Source organism: Manis javanica, chromosome X (assembly GCF_040802235.1).
Source record: "Manis javanica isolate MJ-LG chromosome X, MJ_LKY, whole genome shotgun sequence".
Taxonomy (NCBI): Eukaryota; Metazoa; Chordata; class Mammalia; order Pholidota; family Manidae; genus Manis; species Manis javanica.
Window position 1 is genome coordinate 126341724 of NC_133174.1, and position 6000 is coordinate 126347723.

Below are 6000 nucleotides of genomic sequence, written 5' to 3' on the forward strand. Positions count from 1 at the left end.
GATTTGATGTTATTATACTTATAAGCAAAGCAAGTATAGTCAGTCAAAAGTTTTAATTGACTTTTGACCCATGACCAAACCTGTGTAATAGAAAAAATAAATAAAATCCATTTGTTGATAGATGAAATTCTCAAGTCAGACCTACTTAGACACATTTTTATATGTCATTTGGACAGTTTTCATAATTGCTCATCAAAATTGTACTCTACAAACAAATCTGGCAGTATTATCGAGATATCACATTTTCTGATAAAGAACAAAGCCTGCGTAATTTCAGGAACCCAGCCTAGTCCAAAGTAGGCTTGAGCCCACTAAGGTCACCTGGATGAAAATGTGCCTCATTTTGGACACTGGCTGCAGAAAATTACTCTAAGTAACGAAGTAAAATCAGAAGGGCAAGGCTACTCCCTCAAGGCAGAAAAAAGCAGTTCTATTAGGATGAAGACTCGAAGTTAGGGTTGGTGCAGTCAAATGTCAAGAAAGCAAGGAATCCCAGAGCAGTAGCAAGCATTCGGTGAAATGACTATCCGCGCAATCCAGGCTCGGGAGGGAAGCAGGTGACAATAGAGAGGAGCTCATGAAGTTGGGCCATAGGGTAGGGGGCTCAGATCACAGTGACACAAAGAGCAACAAGCTCCACACAAGAGAGTGGGTAAAGAGAGCGAAGAGGGCTCCTTTGGACGATCTGCCCTGAGCCACTGAGCCTGCTTCCTTACTCACTGGCTTTCCCTCATCCTCTCATCCTAACGGACTTTAACAGAGCACAGTTTAGTTGATTTTCCAGAAACATCTCCCTGACAGGGTTGAAAGTGGAACTTGAGCCGAAAGAGGCCACATTTTATTAAACATAAAAATACCTGCAGGAAGTAAGGTAAATGTTAACATTTGTTAAAACTGCTTGCTTGTGTACGCTATTTTCTTCCCTTTTATGTGTTTGAAATATCATAATTGACTTTTAAAATTTTTGAATCTATCCAGGCACTTGTTAAAAAGATTTGGGGGCTTAGTCCCCAGTACCCTAGTTCAAAAGATCTTCAATGGGGCAAAGGAATTTGTGTTATTAAAGTCTCCTATCTGATTCCGATGCCAGTGGACCAAGGTCACACTTGGAGAAACAAGCTGGTTTATAACCTTCCATTCCACCCCAATTTCTGCTAGTACCTAGGTCATGTCAATATCCACAAGAACAATCCGACATCAGGACTGCTTTGTTCCTTGACCTCCTCCTCCTGTAATTGATGTATTACTTCTCAGCCCCTCTTTATGCCTGCTCTGGGAAAATGGACCTGGGACCTTTAAATAATTTTAACTTTGCCAGCTGGCATGATATGAAGTTTTATCAGTAGACGGTGGTGGAGAGACATTGCAGGAAGAAGGGGTTTCACTTCCTGTTTCCTGTGTGCTCACTCCACAAGCTCCTTGCGGACTCCCAGCTTTACTAGTGCTCACCTTGTGCAGCTCCAGCTTCCTCAATGCACAGTGGGTAGCAGGTTCCACTAGCACCATCCGTGGATGGTTCTGTAGCAAAGTGTCCCTGGTGAGACACCTCCCCTGTGGATGGGAAACCAGCACGCTAGAAGGGCACATTTTCTGTGACTATTTAGAGGGCGGATGTCCAGCAAGTTTCACTGACTCAGCCCCAGAGCAACTTCTACAACAAGGCCTGAATCTCAGCTGCAAATGGAGGGCAGGGTTATTATCACAGCTCTAAGGGAGTGACTATTATATATTATGTTTATATTGCCTGCTATAATATAGTACCTCTGCTATCTCTGTATTCTGTTAGAGTCCCCTTTACTTCTTACTAGCAATCCTCTTCATTACTCCAATCCCCTGTTATCATTAATAATTCTTTCTGTTTAACTTTTCCTCTTCAACTCCCTCCATGCTTCCTCTATCCTGATTGGACCCAGACTGACATGCCTTGTTATATCCAGTGAACACTCCTCCACTTTAGCCAGCCACTCACACCTTGTGCTTTGTCATCACAAATTTCTCTGCCTCCTAAATCACAAATTCAAACATTACATTTTCTAACCATAACTTACCACCTTTCCAGCTTGCTTGTTCAGTTATTCCCACTACAACTAGCCCTTATCCTCATAGAGCTCTTCAAAGCATTGTTTTTCAAAATGATTATACAAATTTATACTCTCACAAGCAAGGAATGATTTCCCATTGCTCCTTACCATAGCTAACACTTGATAGATATTTTAGACTTAAAACGTTATTTTTGTGAGTGTGAAATTTACTTTTCTATGATTATTAACCAGTTTGAGCATTTTTTCATATACTGATTGGCTACAAATATTTCCTTTTCTGTGAAATGCTCATTTCTATTGCCCAGTTTTCTACTGGGTTGTTTCTCTTTTGTTATCAGTTTGTAAAATTTTGTTATGCATTATGGATACTAAGCTGATGTCGATTATATGTGTTTGTGAAGTATGTTCTTGTACTCTTATCTTTCATTCTATGGTATATTTTAGGAAACAGATGTTCTTGATTTTTAAAAATAAAATACTTTATGTCACTCTCATGTAAAATACATCCAGAGTTTGTCAGTCCAAGGCTAGCATGCAGGTTTTTAGTCATCAGAGACTAGAATTCTGCTCTACTGCTTCTTTGCCATCTTTAGTTTCCCACCTCAAAGTCCAAAATCACACAGTCCATATTAACATGGATTTGGCAGTGGTTTCTTAGGTCTCACACCAAGGCCACAAGCAAAAAAAGAAGAGAAAAATTGGTCTTCATCAAAATTAAGAAGTTTTATGCTTCAAAGGACACCATCAAGAAAGTGAAAGACAACCCACAGGATTGGAGAAAACATTTGCAAATCATATATTTGATTAGGGACTTGTATCCAGAATATATAACAAACTCTAATAACTCAATAATAAACAGACAAATAACTAAAAATGGGCAAATTATCTGAAAAGGCATTTCTCCAAAGAATATATACAAATAGCTAATAAGCACAAAAAAAGATGCTCAGCATCATTAGCTTTCAGGGAAATGCAAATCAAAATCACAATGGGATTACACTTCACACTCATTAGGAAGGCTCTAATCAAAAAGAGATAATAACTAGTGTTGATAAGGATGTGAAGAAATTGGAACCCTCATACATTTTTGGTGGGAATGTCAAATGGTGTTGCTGCTGTGGAAAACAGTTTTGCAGTGCCTGAGAAAGTTAACATAGTTACCATGTGGCCCAGCAATTCTATTCCAAGAGTAATGAAAACATGTGTTCACTTAAGAACTTGGACACAAATATTCATAGCAGCATTACTCATAATAGTCAAAAAGTGAAAACAACTCAAATATCCATCACTTGATGAATGGATAAATAAAATTTCACAATCAAATATTATTCAGTCATAAAAGAAGTCCTGACACATGCATGGATGAACCTTGAAAACATTATGTTAACTGAAAGAAGCCAAGCACAAAGGATCATATATTGTGGGATTCCCCTTATAGGAAATGTCCAGAATAGGCAAATCCATAAAGAGAGAAAGTAGAACAGCAGTTGCCTGAGGCTGGGGTGGGGGTTGAGGAGAGATGGAGGATGACTGTTAATGGGTATGAGGGTTTTTGGAGGGGGTGAAGAAAATGTGCTAAAATTGATTTGGTCATAGTTGCACAATCCTAAACTGTGTGAATATCCTAAAAGCCATTAAATTGTACACTTTAAATAGGTGAATTATATGCTATCTGAATTATATCTCAATAAAGCTATTATTTTTTAAAAGGCCATTGTGAGTTAAAAAAAAAAAAAGATTGCTTGAGCTGTAGCCATTACATCTGCATTCCAGCCAGCAGTAAGGAGGAAGGGGAAATAAAAATGGTGCTCCTTCCCCCACAAAGAGGTTAGTAGGAAAAACATAACATGCTGAAAAATTGAAGGACTGGTATGATCATCTGCTTTGTACCTACATCCAGATTTAATAATTAATAATATTCTGCCAGCTTTCACTTGCCTATATAGATGCAGTGGCTTTTTAAAATAAACTATGTGAAAGTAAATTGCAGGTATCACCCTATTTCACTCTAAATCCTTCAGCATGCCTCTCCTAGAATTTAGGACATTTTCAACATAACCAAATACCTGCTATCACAATTTTTAAAACCAACAATAATTTACTAATGACATCTAATTTTCCGTCCATGTTAAGATTTCCCCAATTGTCCCTAAAATGTCTTTGAGATATTTTTTCAAAGCAGCATCCAATCAATATGACCCTACTTGTGACATAGTACTGAATTTGTTCCTAGGCAAAATCTGAGTGACCATAGGGTCCTTCCTCAATTGTTTCCTTTCTCCTGGGGATCAAAGTCCTGCACTGCCTGTTGTCTCAATGTCTGAAAAGTTATTTCATACATTTTTCCCCAGTTTTCTAGTCGTTTACATTGGGAAGACAAGTCCAGACCATGCAATCCGTCATGGGTAGAAGCAGAAGTTGGCGTAGTCAACTTTTAGTTATGTCTTCTACATCACACCAACAAATGAGACCTAATACACTTTGTTCTTGTTAATTTATAGGGGGTCTTTTGATAATAAGGATATTAACTTTTTTTTTTTTGAAAGCCAGGGTGGAGGTTTTATTGAGAGAGAAAGTGAGAGGACAGAGCTCCTGCCTCATGCCAGGAGGGAATAAGAGAGCCCCGGATATTAACTTTTTGATATATATGTTTTACATTTTTTCATAGCTAGCATTTGTCTTTTAAATTTTACTCATTTCTTAACAATTATTCTACAGAAGTTTTAAATGTTGTACATAATTAAATATACCAAACTCTTCCTTTATGATATACACAGTTTATATCATGCTTAAATTCTTACCTCAAGGAATTCTAGATAAATTTAGAAAGTTATTCTAGGGAAATAATGACAGGCTCAGAAGAAATATATTGATGACAATAAAATCACAATCTGCAGAACAAAAAAATTTAATTCATTAGGCCTCATGAAAATTAAGAAGTTTTGCTCTGTAAAAGCCCATTTGAAGAAGATGAAAAGATAAGCTACAGACAAGGAGAAAACATTGCAAGCCACATACCTGGTAAAGGCCTACTATCTGGAATATGCTTTAAAACTCTCAAAACTCAACAGCTAAAAAAAAAAAGAAATCCAATAGAAAATGGGCAAAAGACATGAACAGACATTTCATGAAATATGATATGAGGATGGCAAATAAACACATGAAAAGATGTTTGGCATCATTAGCCACTACGTAAATGCAAATTAAAGTCACAGTGAAGAGATTAAACAAGATGGCAGTGTGAGAAGTGAGGCAGAAACTTCCTCCTAAAAGCATATATAACAAGAAAATATAGCAAATACAACTAATCCTGAAAGAGTGACTGGAAAGAAGACCGCAACAGATGGCCTATATCTGGGGAAAAGAGAAGACTTCACGGAAAAGGGTAAAGTAGCAAAGCCGTGATCTGGTGGGACCAAAGCTGTCCCCCGACCCCGGCTTACTAGCAGAGGAAGAGAAATGGAGTGCAGAGGAAGTAGAAGCCCAGGACTGTTAAATACACAGCCCTGGAGATTAGCTCTGGGAAGAAGAACCCACATTACATGGTGCTTTGGAGATCAGAGGGGTTGGAAAGCAAAGACAGGCAGAATACTAGGAGAGACTGAGATTCCAGCTGCTTGTGGAGAACAGGTACCCACAACCAGCTGGTCTGGGACAAAAGAAAGGTGGGCACTTTGAAATAATTCCCAACAGTGAGAGGGCTGCTAAAGGGGCAAGGATTACACAGACCTTGCTGACCAGGAGAAAGGATGGGTAGGCAAAAGTCGTCCCAGCACACTCAGCCCAGCAGGCTGGGAACTTTCAGAGGCTTCACACACTCCATCCACATAGCTGGCAATGCAGCTGCTGAGGCCCCCACCCCACTGTGATGCACAGCCTGCCACTCCTGCCTCCCAACCAGCACTGGTTTGCAAACCTGCTGCCCCCAACACTGCACCAGACCAGCCTGACGGCAGTC